Here is a 20,540-nt window from a genome sequence, read left to right as displayed (position 1 = left end):
ACTGGCTGCTTTTAGGCGAGTTCAATAAGCTTTAGGAGACACTCCATTTCCACCTCCCCAGTACAATAAGCAGGACATTTTCAAACTGTCCCTTCGGTGAGCCACTTTTGTAGCTGTCTGAACTGATGATGCTTGTTCTGTGATTCTTAATCACTTCCCTTTCAAAGAATGACATGTTCTTCTGGTTATCCCCCTCCTTGTCTTAAGTAGAGATGATTTTCCTAATTATAAAAGTAAAATATGCCTCTTTTTACTTATTGGGAAAGAACTTATTACTTAAAGCTCTTCTTCCCTCTCCCAGATCAGATGAATACTCATCTATATTCTCCCTTAGTGGTGAGGGGAACGTTCACTGACCTTGACCCATTCTACTCCTCTTCTGGCCTCCAAGCAGCCCCTCCCCCTGTGACGAACACAACCTTCTTCAATGGAGGCCAAAGCAATCAATTAGGCTGAGGCTTTAAATATGCTAATGGGTCTATACCCCAGTTACTCTTTCAGCCCCTTTGACAAAGGACCGAGTGGTGAGGATCCCTCCCACTAACTTTCTATCTCCTGCTTTTTAACCTCCTTCTCAGTGGGGAGAGGGAAGAAAAGGAAAGTGAGAACTAACTTCAAGTATTGGAGGGCTATCTTGCTATTACCACAACTCCAGTGTATGCTTTTCTTCCCAGTAACTACATTTTCAATTAGGTTCAAATCCAGTGCTCCCTGTTAATGGAAAGTCCCTGAGCATCTGAACACTCAGGCCTGAATCGAAGTCACGTGGCCAGCAGCCAGAGCTCCCCCAGCAACCGCCAGGCCAGGCTCCTGCATCTTCTCCAACACAGTTGCCATGGGAACTGGAGCACTAAATTGCTTTCCGTGTTTGGAAGCTGAAGACCTCAGCTTTGACGCATGTAGCCCAGGAATCGATTGACCTTCCATTAGGTTTTTGTTGTTTTCTTGAGGCATCTTTTGGTTGTATCTTGCCCATCCCTCTTGAGGACTGACTGCATTGGAGGGAGACCCAAGCATTAGCTCAATTTTTGTAGAAAATGATTTATACCTTGACTTATTCCAAGAAGGATTTAAAGTGGCTTATGAAGGTACACCCAGTACTTGGAAAGAGCCTAAAAATTAGCTGTGTGAGAGAAAGATGAGGCAAGGGGAAAACAAGGGTAACCAGTAAAGAAGTCCCTTCTTAATAAATGTGAATCTTGAAATTTGGCTTTAAGCTTTCATGTCAGATAACAGAAAGGAGAGGCATGATCAGTTATAAAGTGAAGAAGTGAAGTGAAGTCGCTCAGTCGTGTCCGACTCTTTGCGACCCCACGGACTGTAGCCCACCAGGCTCCTTGGTCCATGGAATTTTCCAGGCATGAATACTGGAGCGGGTTGCCATTTCCTTCTCCAGAGGATCTTCCCAATCCAGGGATCGAACCCAGGTCTCCTGCATTGTAAGCAGACGCTTTACCATTTGAGTTACCAGGGAAGCCCCAATCAGTTATAAGATTCACAGATAAAAGCAAATCAACTGCTTAGTAAAAGCACAAGTGTTCCAAACCTCGAGACTAAAAATAAATCTGCTTTTTTTCTGGAGACTCTGACAAAAACTTATCTTTTTATTCCTGTCACCCAGCACTTGAACAAATGGAGACATATTCTAATCTTAGTAGATGGCCTTTTTTCTTCCTTTTCTACTTTTGTTATTATCATTGTTAAATAAGTAAAAAAAAAAAAAATTGTAACAGGAAAAGAGTAGAAATGGTCTGAATAACCATAGAATACTATGCAGCCTTAAAAAATGAGGTGACTGTGCTCAGTGAAAAGTGTAAGGTGACAAAAATGTGTATAGATGCTACCATCTAATTTCTTGTATATGCACAGGACATCTCTGGCAGGATGTCTAAAAAACCGGGCAAGGGCTCAAGGAGACTCACTTTTCTCTGAATTAACTTTCATACTCCCTTAATATTTATGCAGTGTATATGCATTAACTATTCAAAAAAACATTTTTAAATGAGTAATACACATACACTTAGGAATGATTAGAAGGTAGAGACATGAGGAGAAATTTAAATGTAGAAAATAAAATAATCTTTACAGAATTTTTACCCCTTAGATCTGACTACTGTTAATCTTTTATTTTTTAATGCAGACTTTTCCCCTTGTAAATAGGTACAACCTTTCTGCAGGGCATTTTGGAAAGCCTTAAAACATGTATACCCTTTGGCCTGGCAATTCTACTTTTAGAAATGCATGCTAAGGAAATAATCAAACAAATGCCCAACGATTCATACAAAGATGTACATCAAAATGTTGGTTATGATGAGGAGAGAAAGGGAACAAATTCTAAATTCCCTACAGTAGGGGACTAGCTAAGTTAGTTACGGAGCAATCCTACAGTGAGGTACTGTGCAGCTGTTGAAAATGAGGATGGAGATCTCTGTTTACCAGCAGAGCTCCCAGACTATATTCTCATCAGTATATTCTCTCAACATCCTGTACCTTCTTCCTTTCCTTGCAATTATCATAGTTTAATTATATTGGTATTTATGTGCTCAATTAATACACACCTCCTCCCACCTCTCTCTCTCTCTCTCTCTCTCTCTCTCTCTCTCTCTCTCTCTCTCACACACACACACACACACACACACACACTCCTAGGCTGGCAGATCCATGAGAATAGGGACTATGCCTATTTTACTCTTTATGGTATCCCAAGATTTGTAATCTTTTTGCACATAACAGACATTCAATAAATATTTGTTGACTAATTGACTAAATAAATGAATGAAAAACCAAGGCAATTTTCCTCCCATCCATCTCAAAGGTTCTTCAGTCTCCAGCTGGGCCTTCAGTGCTGCCTGGAATTGCTTCTTTCTCTCTAGTCTCTATAGCTGCTTCACATCTTCCCTGGCTCTTCAAACCCCAACTACATACCATCTTCTAGCAATGATCTCATCTCCTACTTTCCAGAGAAAATAGGAGCCAACAAGTGGAACCGCCTTCCATGCCCTCCCCTGCCTTTCTGGATAAGAGGACAGTGGTAACCCAAGCTTGGTAGATTGATAGAAGGCAAAACACAGATGTTCCATCCACTTCTTTCTCAGGACATCTCTCCAGCCATCCCCCTTGCTTTTCACCATGGAAGCTCTTGAAAGAGTAGACTATTTTCCACCTCGCATTCACTCTGTCCTATCCCCTCAAGGGCACAGTTAAATATATTTCTGCACACTATTATCTATCCATGCAAGGTTCTTTAAATTTTTGTTCACTCTTATTTTATCTTTCCCTTTCACCTTGAATCCCCATTACCATCCACTCTCTAGTGGGTTGGTATATGTTCTTGGAAATACACGCATACATCGGAGATGTTGTGGGTCCAGGACCAGAACACTGCAATCAAGCAAATATCACAATAAAGTGAATCACACAAAGGGTTGGGTTTGTTTTTTTTTGTTTGTTTTTGTTTCCTAGTGCATATAAAAGCTGTTTACACTATACTGTAGTATATTAAGTGTGCAATAGTGTTGTGTCTAAAAAAACAAGGGGTACATATCTTAATTTAAAAATACTTTATGACTTAAAAATGCTAACCATTGTCTGACAATGCTAAGTTGCCACATACCTTCAGAGACCTTTTTTGTTGGTGGTGTTAAACAAAAACAAAAAACTCACTGTTGGGGACTTCCCTGGTGGTTCAGTGGCCAAGACTCCACGCTCCCAATGCAGGGGGCCCAGGTCCAATCCCTGGTCAAGGAGCTAGATCCCACATACTGCAACTAAAGAACCTTCATGCTGCAATGAAGACCCTTCACAGCTAAATAAATAAAATTTTAAATAAATGCACCATCTTCAAAGCACAATAAAGTGAAGCACAATAAAATGAGGTTAAGCTGTATGTCTTTGAAAAATATGTAGTGTTTTATTTTTATATGTGTTTTTAATTTACATAAGTGGTATTGAGCCATACATCATTTCTGTTTCTTTTTTCCCCTCACCACTCAGTTTTTAAAGTTTCCCCATGCTGCTATATGCACATCTAGTTTATTACTTCTGACACAACATGCATCCATCACATTGTACTTCTCTGTTCCTCTAAGACTGGACATCTTGGTCCTACCAATCTGCTATGACCACAGATAATACTGCAATAAACCTTCCTTAAGTTACCCCATGGACCTGGGCAAGAATTTCTCTAAACCAGCAGTTCTTGAAGTGTGGTCCACAGACCCCCTTGGAGTTACTGGAGTTACATTCAAGGGATGTGCAAAGTCAGAGCTATTTTCAAGATAATACTGAGGCATCATTTGCCTTTTTCATGAGGCTGGTGTTTGCACCAAAGGCAAAACGGCTGGCTCGTTAGTGTGGATCAGAGCAGTGGCGCCAACTTGTACTAGCGGTCATTGAGTACTTCATCACCACACACTCTCAGTTATTCTTAAAGTCAGTTATACTGAAGAATGGCTTTGATAAAGCAGTAAAAGTTGTTAATTTGATTAAATCTTGACCCTTGAGTTCAGATCTTTATACTTTTCTGTGTGACAGAACGGGAAGAACACATAAAGCACTTATGTTGATGCCGAAGGCTGATGTTGGTCTTGAGCAAAATCTCTTGTGCAGTTGTTTGAGGTATGAGCTCCACAGGCCTCTCTTTTCACAGAACATCACTTTTACTTGAAAGGACAACTGACAGACAAACTATGGTTATTCAGACTTGGGTACTTGGCAGACATTTTCTCAAAAATGAACGGAGTGAGCCTGTCACTTCAAGGAAAACAGCTGATAGTGTCTGTTACTAAAGATAAAATGTGAACTTTCAAGTGATAATCAGAATTTTGGAAAACTTGCTTCTGCCACAGCTGGCCTGATAACTTCTCAATACTTGAAGGCCTTCTCTGCTTGCCCCTTAATTCCTTATGACCCGTTGGGATTATCAAGTCCCTCTTCCGGAAAATCCTCGTGTCAAGGGTGCCAGCTGCCTGCCTGATTACCAAGGGCCCTATGCATACTAGGCCTTTGTCCGCCCAGTTGCAGGAGGGCACTGGTCTGCATGGTAGGTGCCTCCCTGAAAGTTTGTCTAGTGCATCAGGAAGGCTGCCACTGGAGAGCCAGGGAGAGACACAGAAAGTCAGGACTCCAAATGTAAACATCAGTACTGCCTTCTCTTCCCATTTTTCCCACTCAAACTGGACTGGCTCATCTAATTTTTGCCTTCATATATCCTGAGGGGTAGTGACTGCTCCATACTGAGCTCCAGCCTTGACGTCCTCTGAGTTCCAGACTGCACATCTTCACTGCCTCCCAGACAGCTGTGCCCAGAGGCACCATGCACACCCAGTGGCCAAGCTGAGCTCTCTCCCAACTCCCTACACCTGCCCCTTTTCCAGAGCCACCTAACTTGGAGAATGGGACCACCCATTCTACCCTCATGTCACTACTGCTGTCTGTTCTTCTCTCTATCACAATGCCAGGAGAGAACCAGGGGAAAGAATCAGATCCTGCCAACCTAGGGTGCTGTGTTTTAGGGAAGTTAGGCAAATCTGCCAGCCAAAGGTATTTCCCCCAAGACAAAGGCTTTGGACCCTGGGAACCTGGAAGTGAGCTCAGGGATCTTCATCAACGTACACAAAACCAGCTCACACCTCTCTGCCCCCTGCCTCTGGGAGATATCCCCACGGGCTTGGGCCTCTCTGTTGAGGCAGCCCTTGAGCTGATTCAGGTGCCTGGCTGCCTGTTGCCATGGCAACGTTCCAGCGTGCTTTGCATAGTGACAGGGATGCTAGGTTTTGCTAACAAAGTATTCTGTAAAGGACTTCATGTCTTTGGCAGGAACAGTTCCGCCTTCTTTTTCACATGTACAACTTTGGGGACTGAAAGGGATTTGGCAAGTCATTTCCCCTGCCTTGGCCTGCGTCCCTGGGCTTTCCTTGAAGGCACAAATTGGCAGCTTTTTATTTTTCTCTTTCCAAATATACCATCACCACCATCCTCCTGTCCACTCCCCCTCTAAAGGAAAGAATGGTTTTTCCCTTACTTTGAGCTCTGGTGAACTCAGCATGTTTAAGAAAATGGGACAAATGGACTGTTTTAATCATTTATATACCTTTGGCTGAGTGCTGGGTCAAATAGTCTTCAATCCCCTTTTCATTGTGGTTTTTAGGATTGAAACAGGAAGACCCTGTGTTGTCTTGGTGAACAAGTCCCTGGAGCAGGAAACAGAATTAGGATTCTGAGTAGGGTGGAAATGTGTAGCCAGGCAGACCTGGTTGAATCCTGCTTTTATGATTTACAAGCTTTGTGATCTTAGACAAGTTAACTTCTCTTGGCCTCATTTTCCTCATAAATGCAGTGGGAATGATAACACTGGCCTTTCAAGAGCATTACTGTAAGGCTGTCACAAGGTTTAAATATATCTTATGCTTGCCTGCTTCTTGCTGGTTTCATTGCCCTGACCCTAGTCCCTCATCTCTTGCCTAGACGAGAATGGTAGCCTCTTCACTGCCCCATTTCTACTCGAACCCCCATAGTGAGAGTCGCTCAGTCGTGTCTGACTCTTTGCAACCCCGTGGACTATACAGTCCATAGAATTCTCCAGGCCAGAATACTGGAGTAGGTAGCCTTTCCCTTCTCCAAGGGATCTTCCCAACCCAGGGATCAAACCCAGGTCTCCCATATTGCAGGTGGACTTTTTACCAACTGAGCTACAAGAGAAGCCCAAGAATACTGGAGTGAGTAGCCTATCCCTTCTCCAGTGAATCTTCCTGACCCAGGAATCAAACCGGGGTCTCCTGCATTGCCTCCTTGACAGGCAGATTCTTGACCAACTGAGGTATGAGGGAAGCCCTTATAAAGGCCCCTATGGTGGCCTTTATGGGGAGGGAAGTGGGAGGGGGGTTCAGGATTGGGAACACGTGTACACCCGTGGTGGATTCATGTTGATGTATGGCAAAACCAATACAATATTGTAAAGTAATTAGCCTCTAATTAAAATAAATAAATTAAAAAAAAATTTTTTTAATCAAATCTTGTCACTCTCTAGTTTAAAACTCTAACAGTTTCCCATTGTATTTAAAATCCCCCTCCCCCACCTCCTCCACCCTAGACACGCTGGCCTCCTTTCCATTTCTCAAAAACACTAAGATCCTTTTCACCTCATGGACTTGGCATTTTTTGTTCCCTCTGTTGGCTCCTGGCCATCCTCAGTTCTTAGCTAAGAGAGACCTTCCCTGACAGCCTATTCAAACCAGCTCCCCACACCCTCATCCATGGTTTGCCATCGTATTGCCATGTCATAGCATTTTTCACAAGCTAGCCCTACCTTCAGAGAAGGCAATGGCAAGTACTCTTGCCTGGAAAATCCCATGAATGGAGGAGCCTGTAGGCTGCAGTCCATGGGGTCGTGAAGAGTCGGACACGACTGAGCGACTCCCCTTTAACTTTTCACTTTCATGCATTGGAGAAGGAAATGGCAACCCACTCCAGTGTTCTTGCCTGGAGAATCCCAGGGACAGTGGAGCCTGGTGAGCTGCCGTCTATGGGGTCGCAGAGAGTCGGACACGATTGAAGCGACTTAGCAGCAGCAGCAGCAGCCCTACCTTGGTCATTTGTGTCTTTGATTATTGTTTGTCTCCTCTGACTGGACTGTAAACTCCTTGTGTGTGTCCTGTCTATCTCTCTATCTCCCAGTGCCTAGCACAGGGCCTGGACATAATAAGCTCAATGAAATCTATTGAATGAATGAATGACGAGGGCATGCAGAGCACTGAGAACAAAGCCTGAAACAACACATGCTTATTCCTCTCCTTTGGTCCTTCTTCCATCACCTGGCTGTAAGGCTGGGTGGTTCACTAGACCTGGGACTTCCAAAGTGGGCGCATAATCCATCAAGGCAGGAACAGAATATTAGCATTCCTATTAACATTCATTTTAATCATACCTGAATTTCCATATTTGTTAATGTTTTATCATTTATAAGATTGATTAGCACAGTATTACATGAATACCATTTATACATCAGTATACAGATGATGGAGTATGGGCTCAAGAGGACTGGCAGACACAGCTGGTGGGAGGCACACTGTCAAGCTGTTGGCAGCCTGTGGACCACAGATAGGTTGGGTTGAACCAGCGGAGGGGTTTCCCAGATTGGACATTGAATGCTTGGGAGCCAGGGTCAGACATGGGCAGCATGCACACTCCAGCTGTCCACTACCCTCTGTTGCTTCCCCCAGTCTACTTCACACATTTCTCTGCACATTTCCAGCCCTGGCTGGGGTTTCCCTTGCAAGTCTCTAGAGACTCTTCTACTCTGGAACTTGGTACTGGTCTATTCCCAGGGGCAAGTATATTGGAAAAACTGAGGTCTGGGAGCCCCCTGAGGGCAGCAGCTAGGACCTTTTGATCTTGCATCCTCTGTGACCAGAACACTGCCTAGAACAGCATGAGTGCTCAGATCATTCAAGAATGCATTTGTTGACAAATTTCAGTGCCTAGGACAAGCCCTTTCCAAATGTCAGAGCTGAGAGGACCTTCAGGAAGCAATTAGGTCCATATACTTCACGGATCAAGTGGAAACTAAATGGGGCTCAGAGAGGCCCAGGACCCACCCAAGATTATGAAGCATCCAGCCAGCACTCTGTCCCCCATGCCAGTCTCTTAGCTCAGCCTCTGGGATGTATGTACGTTTATGATCCAGGCTGCTTCCACCCCCTTAGCCTGCGACTCATCAGCACCAGCTCTCAGGAGGTGCTCTGGTTTTCTTCCCGGGACAGGAGCCAAAGAAGAGAACATGCTCCAAATTACACATCCACAGCCTTCTGCTTTCCCTAAACCCTCTTTCTATATAGCCACACCCTCCCTTACTTGGATGTTAATGGCATCACCAACCTTGTCACATGGGCCCAAAATACAAAGCTCCCATTGAGTGAGGGCCTGTTTTAAAAAATATGTCAGCTGCATTTTCAAAAATAAATGTTATGGGTGATTAGCATACACACCAAAAATGCATACATCAGAAGTACACATCAAAAAGTACTCACATTGATAACAAAGTGAACGCACCCGTGTACCCACTACACTGGTCAAGAAGTTGAGCCTGACCAGGACTAAAGTAGCCCTTCTCAAAGCAGTTTTTGGCCATTATGGCAGGTCTGGCCACAGCCCTGGGAAGAAGGTGTAAGTAACTCAATATACTTTAGAGATACTGAGTTATTTCTTTTTAATTAATTTATTTTTTTAATGAAGGATAATTACAGAGTTTTGTTGTTTTTTGTCAAACCTCAACATGAATCAGCCATAGGTATACATATATCCCCTCTCTTTTGAACCTCCCTCCCATCTCCCACCCCTCTACGTTGATACAGAGCCCCTTTTTGAGTTTCCTGAGCCATTCAGCAAATTCTTGTTGGCTATCTGTTTTACATATTGTAATGTAAGTTTCCATGTTACTCTCTCCATACATCTCACCCTCTCCACCCCTCTCCCCATGTCCCTAAGTCTATTCTCTATGTATGTTTCTGCATTGGTGCCCTGCAAATAAATTCATTGGTATCATCTTTCTAGATTCCATATATATGCATTAGTGCATACAATATTTATTTTCCTCTTTCTGAGTCACTTCACTCTGTATAATAGGTTCTAGGTTCATCCACCTCATTAGAACTGACTCAAATGCATTCCTTTTTATGGCTGAATAATATTTCATTGTGTGTATGTACCACAACTTCTTTATCCATTTATCTGTCAATGGACATCTAGGTTGCTTCCATGTTCTGCTGCTGCTGCTGCTAAGTCGCTTCAGTTGTGTCCGACTGTGCGGCCCCATAGACGGAGCCCACCAGGCTCCACTATCCCTGGGATTCTCCAGGCAAGAACACTGGAATGGGTTGCCATTTCCTTCTCCAATGCATGAAAGTGAAAAGTGAAAGTGAAGGTGCTCAGTCGTGTCCGACTCTGTTCGACCCCATGGACTGCAGCCCACCAGGCTCCTCCGTCCATGAGATTTTGTAGGCAAGAGTACTGGAGTGGGTTGCCATTGCCTTCTCCCGCTTCCATGTTCTAGCTATTGTAAATAGTGCTGCAGTGAACAATGGGATACATGTGTCTTTTTCCATTTTGGTTTCCTCAGAGTATATGCCTAGGAGTGGAGATGCTGGGTCATATGGTGGTTTTATTCAGTTTTCTAAGGAATCTCCATACCCTCTTCTATAGTGGCTGTATCAATACCAGTAGTGCAAGAGCATTCCCTTTTCTCCACACCCTTTCCAGTATTTACTGTTTGTAGACTTTTTGATGAGGGCCATTTTGACCAGTGTGAAATGATATCTCATTGTAGTTTTGATTTGTATTTCCCTTATCATGAGTGATGTTGAGCATCTTTTCATGTGTTTGTTAGCCATCTGTTTGTCCTCTTTGGAGAAATGTCTGTTTAGGTCTCTTTCCCACTTTTTGATTGGGTTGTTTGTTTTTCTGGTATTGAGTTGTATGAGCTGCTTGTATATTTTGGAAATTAATCCTTTGTCAGTTGTTTCATTTGCTATTCTTTTCTCCCATTCTGAGGGTTGTCTTTTCACCTTGCTTAGAGTTTCCTTTGCTGTGAAAAAGCTTTTAAGTTTAATCAGGTCCCACTTGTTTACTTTTCTTTTTATTTCCATTAGTCTAGGAGGAGAGTCATAGAGGATCTTGTTTTGATTAGATTTGATTCGAGTGTTCTGCCTATGTTTTCCTCTAAGAGTTTTATATTTTCCAGTCTTACATTTAGGTCTTCAATCCATTTTGAGTTTATCTTTGTGTATGGTGTTAGGAAGTGTTCTAATTTCATTCTTTTGCATGTAGCTGTCCAGTTTTCCCAGCACCATTTACAGAAGAGACTCTCTTTGCCCCATGGTATATTCTTGCCTCCTTTGTCAAAAATAAGGTACCCAAAAGACCTCTATACATCTATGTCTCTTTTGTTGTCTCACATACAGGGGTATCGTTACCATCTTTCTAAATTCCATATATATGCGTTAGTATACTGTATTGGTGTTTTTCTTTCTGGCTTACTTCACTGTGTATAATAGGCTCCAGTTTTATCCACCTCATTAGAACTGATTCAAATATATTCTTTTTAATGGCTGAGTAATACTCCATTGTGTATATGTACCACAGCTTTCTTATCCATTCATCTGCTGATGGATATCTAGGTTGCTTCTATGTCCTAGCTATTATAAACAGTGCTGCAATGAACATTGGGGTACGAGAGGGAGAGGGTGGGATGATTTGGGAGAATGGCATTGAAACATGTATAATATCATATAAGAAATGAATCCCCAGTCCAGGTTCGATGCAGGATACAGGATGCTTGGAGCTGGTGCACTGGGATGACCCAGAGGGATGGTATGGGGAGGGAGGTGGGAGGGGGGTTCAGGATGGGGAACACGTGTACACCCGTGGCGGATTCATGTTGATGTATGGCAAAACCAATACAATATTGTAAAGTAATTAGCCTCCAATTAAAATAAATAAATTAAAAAAAATAAGGTACCCATAGGTGCATGGGTTTATTTCTGGGCTTTCTATCTTGTTCCATTGGTCTATATTTCTGTGTTTGTGCCAGTGCCATACTGTCTTGATGACTGTAGCTTTATAGTATAATCTGAAGTCAGGAAGCTTGATTCCTCCAGCTTCATTCTTCTTTCTCAAGACTGCTTTGGCTATGTGGGGTCTTTTGTGTTTCCATATGAATTGTGAAATTTTTTGTTCTAGTTCTGTGAAAAATGCCATTGGTAATTTGATAGGGATCACATTGAATCTTACATTGTGTTTGGTAGTATAGTCATTTTTACAATATTGATTCTTCCTACCCAGGAACATGTAATATCTCTCCATCTGTTTATGTCGTCTTTGATTTATTTCATTAGTGTCTTATAATTTTCTGTGTACAGTTCTTTTGTCTCCTTAGGTAGGTTTATTCCTAGATATTTAATTCTTTTTGTTGTACTGATGAATGGGATTGATTCCCTAATTTCTCTTTCTGACTTTTCATTGTTAGTATATAGAAATGCAAGTGATTTCTGTGTATTGATTTTGTATCCTGCAACTTTGCTAAATTCACTGATTAGCTTTAGTAATTTTCTGATACTCTCTTTAGGGTTTTCTATGTACACTATCATGTCATCTGCAAACAGTGAGAGCTTTACTTCTTCTTTTCCAGTCTGGATTCCTTTTATTTCTTTTCTTCTCTGATTGCTGAAGCTAGGACTTCCAGAGCTATGTTGAATAATAGAGGAGAAAGCAGATACCCTTGTCTTTTTCCTGATCTTAGGGGAAATGCTTTCACTCTTTTACCATTGACAATGTTTGCTTTAGGCTTATCATATATAGCCTTTACTATGTTGAGGTAGGTTCCTTCTATGACCATTTTGTCAAAGGGTTTTTCTGCATCTATTGAGATTATCATATGGTTTTTATCCTTCCATTTGTTAATATGATGTATCACATTGATTGATTTGCATATATTGAAAATTCCTTGCATCCCTGGAATAAATCCAACTTTATCATGGTGTATGAGCTTTTTGATGTGTTGCTGAATTCTGCTTGCTAAAATTTTGTTGAGGATTTTTGCATCTATATTCATCAGTGGTATCGGCCTGTAGTTTTCTATTTTTGTGTTGTCTTTGCCTGGTTTTGGTATCAGGGTGATGGTAGCCTTGTAGAATGAGTTTGGAAGTGTTCCTTCCTCTGCAAGTTTTTGAAAGAGTTTTAGAAGGATAGGCATTAGCTCTTCTCTAAATGTTTGATAGAATTCTCCTGTGAAGCCATCTGGTCCTGGGCTTTTGTTTTTTGGGAGATTTTTTATCACAACTTCAATTTCAGTGTTTATAATTGGGTTGTTCATAATTTCTATTTCTTCCTGGTTCAGTCTTGGAAGATTGAGCTTTTCTAAGAATCTGTCCATTTCTTCCAGGTTGCCTATTTTATTGCCATATAGTTGTTGATAATAGTCTCCTATAATCCTTTGTATTTCTGCAGTGTCTGTTGTAACCTCTCCTTTTTCATTTCTAATTTAGTTGATTTGATTCTTCTCTCTTTTATTCTTGATGAGGCTGGCTAAAGGTTTGTCAATTTTGTTTATCTTCTCAAAGAACCAGCTTTTGTTTTATCAATCTTTACTATTGTTTCTTTCATTTCTTTTTCATTTATTTCTGCTCGGATCTTTATGATTTCTTTCCTTCTGCTAATTTTAGGGTTTTTTGTTCTTTTTTCCAGTTGATTTAGGTGTAAAGTTAGGTTGTCTATTCAATGTTTTTCTTGTTTCTTGAGGTAGGATTGTATTGCTATAAACTTCCCTCTTAGAACTGCTTTTGCTGCATCCCATAGATTTTGAGTTGCTGTGTTTTCATTGTCATTTGTTTCTAGAAATTTTTTTATTTCCCTTTTGATTTCTTCAGTAACCTGTTGGTTATTTAGAACATGTTGTTTAATCTCCATGTATTTGTGTTTCTTACAGTTTTTTTCTTGTAATTGATATCTAATCTTATAGCATTGTGGTCGGAGAAGATGCTTGATATGATTTCAATTTTCTTAAATTTACTGAGGTTTGATTTGTGACCCAAAATGTGGTCTATCCTGGAGCATGATCCATGTGCACTTGAGAAGAAGGTGTATTCTTCTGCATTTGGATGGACTGTCCTAAAGATATCAATGAGATCCATCTCACCTAATGTAGCATTTAAGACTTGTGTTTCCTTATTAATTTTCTGTTTTGATGATCTGTCCTATTGCAATTTTCCCAATTGTTTGGGGTTGATTTTGTAGATTTTTTTTCTTCTGCTGTATTTCTTGGCTATATAAGTCCCTTTAACATTTGTTGTAAAGCTGGTTTGGTGGTACTGAATTCTTGTAACTTTTGCTTGTCTGAAAAGCTTTTTATTTCTCCATCAGTTTTGAATGAGATCCTTACCTGGTGCAGTAATCATTGTTGTAGATTCTTCCCTTTCAATGCTTTAAATATATTCTGCCATTCCTTTCTGGCCTGCAGAGTTTCTGCTGAAAGATCAGCTGTTAAACATATGGGGTTTCCCTTGTATGTTACTTGTTGCTTCTCCTTTGCTGCTTTTAATATTCTTTGTGTTTAGTCTTTGTTAGTTTGATTAGTATGTGTCTTGGCATGTTTCTCCTTGGGTTTATTCTGTATGGGACTCTTTGTGCCTCTTGGACTTGATTATTTCCTTTTCCATGTTGGGGAAATTTTCAACTATAATCTCTTGAAAAAATTTCTCATACCCTTTCTCTTTCTATTCTTCTTCTGGAACCCCTATAGTTTGAATATTGGTACGTTTGACATGGTCCCAGAAGTCTCTGAGACTGTCCTCAGCTCTTTTCATGCTTTTTACTTTATTCTGCTCTTCAGAAGTTATTTCCACCATTTCATCTTCCAGTTCACTGATGCGTTCTTCTGCTTCAGATATTCTGCTATTGATTCCTTCTAGAATATTTTTAATTTCTGTAATTGTGTTGTTTGTCTCTGTATGTTTATTCTTTAATTCTTCTATGTCTTTGTTAGTTGATTCTTGCATTTTCTCCATTTTCTTTTCAAGGTTTTTGATCATTACTATCACTATTCTGAATTCTTTTTCAGGTGGTTTGCCTATTTCCTCTTCATTTATTTGGACTTGGGTGTTTCTAGTTTGTTCCTTCATTTTTGCAGTATTTCTATGCCTTTTCATTATTTTTTTTTTTTACTTATTGTGTTTGAGGTCTCCTTTACCAGGCTTCAAGAAAAGTTGAATTCTTTCCTTGAAGAAGATTGAATTCTTTCTTCCTCTTGGTTTCCGCCCTCCTAAGATTGTCCAGTGGTTTTTGTATGAGCTTCATATAGGGTGAGATTTGTGCTGAGTTTTTGTTTGTTTTTCCTCTTATGGACAAGGCTGAGTGAGGTGGTACTTTGTCCGCTGATGATTGGGTTTGTATTTTTGTTTTGTTTATTGTTTAGATGATGCATCCGTCACAGGGTGCTACTGGTGGTTGGGTGATGCCAGGTCTTGTATTCAAGTGGTTTCCTTTGGGTGAGTTCCCACTATGTGATACTCCCTAGGGCTAGTTCTCTGGTAGTCTAGGGTCTTGGAGTCAGTGCTCCTACTCCAAAGGCTCACGGCTTGATCTCTGTTCAGGAATGAAGATTCCACAGGTGTTTTGTTATGGCATTAAGTGAGATTAAAACTAATATCCCAAAATGAGAAACCAAAGATGAACCCCAGACAAATGGCAGTTACAAATTCAGGCAAATAATAATTAAAATAATACAATATACACATATACATATACATATGCACACACAAGCAAAGTCAAAACAGTCCAACAAAAATAAAGTACAGTAGATTGACCCGGTGAACAAAGGAAACCAAAAATTATATCTACCAGTTAAGAGCAAAACTAACTTAAGCACAAACTGGAAAACAAAACTAAAGCAAGGTGCCAAGTGGGGGATAAAGCAATGGAAATAAGACTAACAAATACGTTGAGAATAAAGGAGAGAAAGAAAAGACAGAGAGAATAGATATGCAAAGTTAAATAGAGATCAGGAAGCAACAGTTAGAACTGGACATGGAACAACAGACTGGTTCCAAATAGGAAAAGGAGTACATCAAGGCTGTATACTGTCACCCTGATTATTTAACTTATACGCAGAGTACATCATGAGAAACACTGTGCTGGAAGAAGCACAAGCTGGAATCAAGATTGCCAGGAGAAATATCAATAACCTCAGAGATGCAGATGACACCACCCTTATGGCAGAAAGTGAAGAGGAACTAAAGAGCCTCTTGATGAAAGTGAAAGAGGAGAATGAAAAAGTTGGCTTAAAGCTCCACATTCAGAAAACTAAGATCATGGCATCCGGTCCCATCACCTCATGGCAAATAGATGGGGAAACAGTGGAAACAGTGGCTGACTTTATTTTTGGGGGCTCCCAAATCACTGCAGATGGTGATTGCAGCCATGAAATTTAAAAAAGGCTTACTCCTTAGAAGGAAAGTTATGACCAACCTAGATAGCATATTCAAAAGCAGAGACATTGCTTTGCCAACAAAGGTCCGTCTAGTCAAGGCTATGGTTTTTCCAGTAGTCATGTATGGATGTGAGAGTTGGACTATAAAGAAAGCTGAGCACAGAAGAATTGATGCTTTTGAACTGTGGTATTGGAGAAGACTCTTGAGAGTCCCTTGGACTGCAAGGAGATCCAACCAGTCCATCCTAAAGGAGATCAGTCCTGGGTGTTTATTGGTAGGACTGATGTTGAAGCTGAAACTCCAGTACTTTGGCCACCTGATGTGAAGAGCTGACTCATTTGGAAATACCCTGATGCTGGGAAAGATTGAGGGCAGGAGGAGAAGGGATGACAAAGGATGAGATGGTTGGATGGCATCACCAACTCAATGGACATGGGTTTGGGTGGACTCCTGGAGTTGGTGATGGATAGGGAGGCCTGGTGTGCTGCAGTTCATGGGGTTGCAGAGTCGGACTCAACTGAGTGACTGAACTGAACTGAAGATTTATATACGTTAAAGATTAACTGCAAGGGTAAAAGAGCAGTAGGAAAGTCAAACAAAGGAATAAATGTAGAAAAAAATAATAATAGGTTTAAGAAAATTAAAATTTTTTAAAGAGAAAAGAAAAGAAGAAGGAAAACTCCACAGAACTGCAAAAGCCCAATGTAGAGGCAGAGGTTTATGACAACAATGAAAAATGTGACTGAGGGGGAAAAAAAGCTCAAAAGCTTAATTGGATTTCTTAGTGCCAATAAAATAGACAACTACAACAGAGGGGGGGAAAGGAAGAAAAGAAAATCCTAAAGAATCTACAGAACAAGTCAAAAAATAAGAATAATAAATGTTTTTCTTGAGTCACTGCTGTCAGAGTCCTTTCCCTCACTAGGGGTCACAGCCCACCTCACCTCCCTAGAATGCCCCCCAACACTGTGCTGATCTCTGGACCTGCTGTGGGGGCAGCTCAGATTCTAATCTGGTCCTACTCCTGTGTGTTCTTGTCTCCAGTGTCCACAGCTATCAGAGCGAGTGCATTTTCTTTTGTAGGAGCTCTCAATGGCCTTTTATATATTCCATCGACACAGAGTCTGCTTAGTTGGTCATGTGGATTTAATCTGCAGCTTGTACAGCTGGTGGGAAGGTTTCGGGTCTTCTTCCTTAGCCACACTGCCCCTGGGTTTCAATTGTGGTTTTATTCCCAGCTCTACATGTGGGTGGTCCACTGGGGTGTAACTCCTGAGGCTGCCCTGGAGGTCTTGGGTTTGCCCCTGTGAGGGCCAGGTGTGGAAGTGGTGGAGCTGCTTGGGTCGCAGGGGTTCTGGCTGCACCAGGTACTCAGGGGGTTTGCAGCTAAGACAGCAGGAAATATAGTGCTCTAGAAGGGTATGGCAACCAGTATTGACCAATATGCTCCAGTATTCTTGCCTGGAGAACCCCCTCTCTGACAGAGAAGCCTGGCAGGCCACAGTCTACAGGGTTGCAAAGAGTCAGACACAACCAAAGCGACCCTGCATGCAAGACACGAGACTTTTTTTTTGCCTGTGGCAGCTCTGCCCCAGTGAGAGTTGCGTGAAGGTGGCATAGCTGCTTGTCTTGCAGGGACCTTGGCAGCACCAAGTGTGCAGGGACACAGACTGCCTCCACCACAGGAGTTATGGCCCTATCAGAGTCTTTTTTTGAGCCTCTTGTAGCTGGCCATCAGAAGGCCCCTTTGGCCAGTCTTTCTCTGTGGCTTAGAACTTAGAGGGCTCCCTTGCCTGAGATCCTTCTCTGTTGTTCGGTGCGTCAGGCATATAGAGGGCCCCCCTGGCTGGGGTCCTACTCTGTAGTTCAGTGTGTCAAGAGTTATTTTTCTTTAAGCCAACTCATTTAATTGAGCCTTGGGTACTCAGGAAATTACACATTTTCTCCATTAGATTTTTTTCCTCTGAATATTATTAGAACTTAATATGCATTAGAATAAATACATGACTATTAAACCTTAAAAGGGATCCTTCACATATATTGAAAGTTCCCTCTCTCGTACCATTCCCTCACATGCCACTAGCAAAATGTGTACCACACTTTAGGGAACACTGTATTGTAACATTATAAATGCAAGGAGGAAGCTGTTTACATTTGGGAAGATCAGGAGAGGCTTGAAGCAAGATGAGGAGGCATGTGCAGTGAACCTAACATTTATGAAGAGGATATTTTTTAACCACTTTATTGAGGTATGGTTGACAAGCAAAAAGCTGTACATAGTTAACGTATACAACTTGAATTTGGAAAGAAAAGTTTAATAAATAAATTAAGATGACCACATGGAGGGGAGCTTGCTTGTGGCTGCAAGGCTGAGGGTAAACTTCATGGAGGAGAAGGCTGGGTCTTGACAGAAGAGTATGACTTTTCACAAGCAGAGATGGAAGTGGAAGGAAAGGCATTCCTGGCAGAAGAAATAGAAAACAGACAGCTCTTGTTTGGGGCTGGAAGAGCAGTTGGTGCTTGAGGCTTGAGGGACTGTGACTGATGTGCAGTGGGAAAGTGTCCCCAGGGCAGGGCGCTGAGTGAACTGCCAGGAGCCAGCATTTGGTTGGCTATGGGCCCACCAGAGTCTGAGCCGGATATTAGAATCCACTTCTCCTTATGGAACTTGCACCTGAAGGTTTGCCCACAGCAGGAGCGTGCATGTAGGTCATGGCAGACAGGCCAGAGGAAGGAAGAACTAGGTTTGGAGTTGGTCTAACTTGGGTTTTAGTCCTGACCATGCCACTTAGCAGCTCCACTTCTCTCCACAGTCTCATTCTCGTCTGCAGAACTGGGCCTGATAATGCACAGGGCAAAGGGGGCTTGTGAAGAGTGTGAGAGCATGACCGAAGCCACCTCTAGTCCCAACTCCTGGACCCCTGAGCCCTGTCCACCCCTCTTCCACCTCCAAGTACAGCTGGATGTGGCTGGTGAGGAGACAGCAATGAGCTTTAAACACTTTCACTTTGGGGAAATGGACCCCAGACTTGCTTATTTCAGGCCTTGGACTTCTCTGTCACCTCTACTGGTGTCTCTAAGGCTCCAGCTCAGGTGAGGACCTGCATCTTCCACCATAGACACAGCTGCTCCTGGCCTGGCTCAGCTTATGTGCATGCTGGGAAGGCCTTTCCCCTCGAAAACTCCACGTGAAGACACCATAGTGAGTCTAACCCCTTCCTAAAGCCGTTGCACCCCACCTCCAGCACAGTGCTCAGCACAACGGGTAGCTGATCTTCCTGGCACCTTTCCATGGGCAGTGATCTCGCATCAGTGGACCCACCAGAAGAGCAGCCACAAGCACCACACAGCCAGGAGGCTCACCCTGCTAAGTAAGAAAGGATGAGAACGTATCCAAAAGACTCTTGGGTTAGTGGGAATACTAGGACCAAGCATGTGGAGCTTTTGGAGAGATTGTCAAGGAGCAAAGGAAACATGGAGGAAGAGGAGGAAAGAAGCTCTGCAGGGCAAAGTAGCAAGGTAGCTTGCTGATTCATGGGCTAACACTGAGACAGCCTCTGTGCCAGGCACTGCACCTGGCAGACTCAACACAAATTCCACCCAGTCCCTCAAGGTACTCACAAGCTGCTGGGACAGAGAAGGTTCATGAGAACATGGAAGATTTGTAACAATTCCAGGACATCTGTGTTCAGGGACAAGTGAGTGACTCGTACACTCAGGGCTGAAAGTACTCAGAGGAGGAAGTGAGACTGCAGACTGAGGATGGATGAGGAGTGGGCTTTCACTGCACAATGAAGATTGAGCTGAAGCTTGAGGGGCAGTAGGGTTTGGGAACAGTAAGGAGAGACAGTGAGAAGGGGACGAGAAGCACTTTTTAACTACCATGTGCCTGATGCCTTTTAAACTAACAGAAATCTGTCAACAGCCTGCAAGTTAGATGTTTTCATCCTCCATTATACAGATATGGAAAATTGAGGCTGGGGAGGTTGAATAACTTTGCAAGCTCAGATTTTCAAGACACCATGGACTTGGGGAGTGGGGGATGAGAATAGGGCAAGTTAAAATGTCACAAAGATATTCTTTTTATCAAGATTCAGCCATTTTTAATAAATAATAATCCTTGGATTGCTGTAAACTTTTGGTTAATTCCATAGTTCTGAAAACATTGATTCTGAATTAGGGAAATGTAGATTCAAATCCTCAATCTGCCATTTCTACCTGTGTGACCTTGCAAAGTTACTTCCATGGCTGCACCATGGAGTGATAAGTCACAAGGACAAGATAAATAATATAATGAGTACCCCATAGATTGAATGGGCAGAGGGGTTTGTTTCAGGGAGCAAAGAGAGAGAAGGTAAAGGGATTACCTGGGATAGGTTCTGAGTGTTGCTAGAGAGCGTGTCCTTGACACTTTAGACAACCAGATCATTGGAAAGTTCCAAGCAACGGACTGATATGATTTGCTTTATGTTTGTAAAAGCTTATTGTGGATGCTGAACAGATTATAAAATGCAGAGATAGAAGAAGGAAACCCAGTGAGGAAGATGTTCACTTTAGTGTTCT

General features: G+C 42.1%; 1 protein-coding gene and 1 long non-coding RNA gene across 2 annotated transcripts in view; both read left to right on the top strand.

Moving 5' to 3' along the window:
* NHSL2 (NHS like 2) overlaps positions 1-20,540 on the top strand; it is a 311,216-nt gene that overhangs the window by 193,698 nt on the left and 96,978 nt on the right. The window lies entirely within an intron of this gene.
* The window catches only part of LOC132344311 (uncharacterized), a 142,658-nt gene that overhangs the window by 41,274 nt on the left and 80,844 nt on the right, over positions 1-20,540 (top strand). The window lies entirely within an intron of this gene.

This window comes from Bos taurus, chromosome X (genome assembly GCF_002263795.3).
Source record: "Bos taurus isolate L1 Dominette 01449 registration number 42190680 breed Hereford chromosome X, ARS-UCD2.0, whole genome shotgun sequence".
Classification (NCBI taxonomy): Eukaryota; Metazoa; Chordata; class Mammalia; order Artiodactyla; family Bovidae; genus Bos; species Bos taurus.
This window is presented reverse-complemented; position numbering and strand designations above follow the sequence as displayed.